Source organism: Penaeus monodon, chromosome 28, assembly GCF_015228065.2.
Source record: "Penaeus monodon isolate SGIC_2016 chromosome 28, NSTDA_Pmon_1, whole genome shotgun sequence".
In the NCBI taxonomy this organism is placed as follows: domain Eukaryota; kingdom Metazoa; phylum Arthropoda; class Malacostraca; order Decapoda; family Penaeidae; genus Penaeus; species Penaeus monodon.
The window spans coordinates 24,139,617-24,139,890 of NC_051413.1; positions in this window are offsets into that span (position 1 = coordinate 24,139,617).

A 274-nucleotide genomic window follows, 5' to 3' on the forward strand; every position below is an offset into this window, starting at 1 on the left:
TCAAGGTATTTTGTAGAGGCACTAAATATCTTAGATTCATGTTGTTTATATATATATAAAGCTCTAGTTACTTAAGGATTTTGTATTTTTAGGATGGGTTCATTTCTGGAGTTTGAGATATTAAGAATAAATTAATTGATAAGGCTAAAAACTACTAACCATCCTTGCCATACTGACGAGGAATCAAGGGCGGTGCCATTTTCAGCTCCGGTGTCATCACCTGAAAAATACATTGGGAAGGTGAGATCTTTCTACAGAGATTGTTTGAATCACG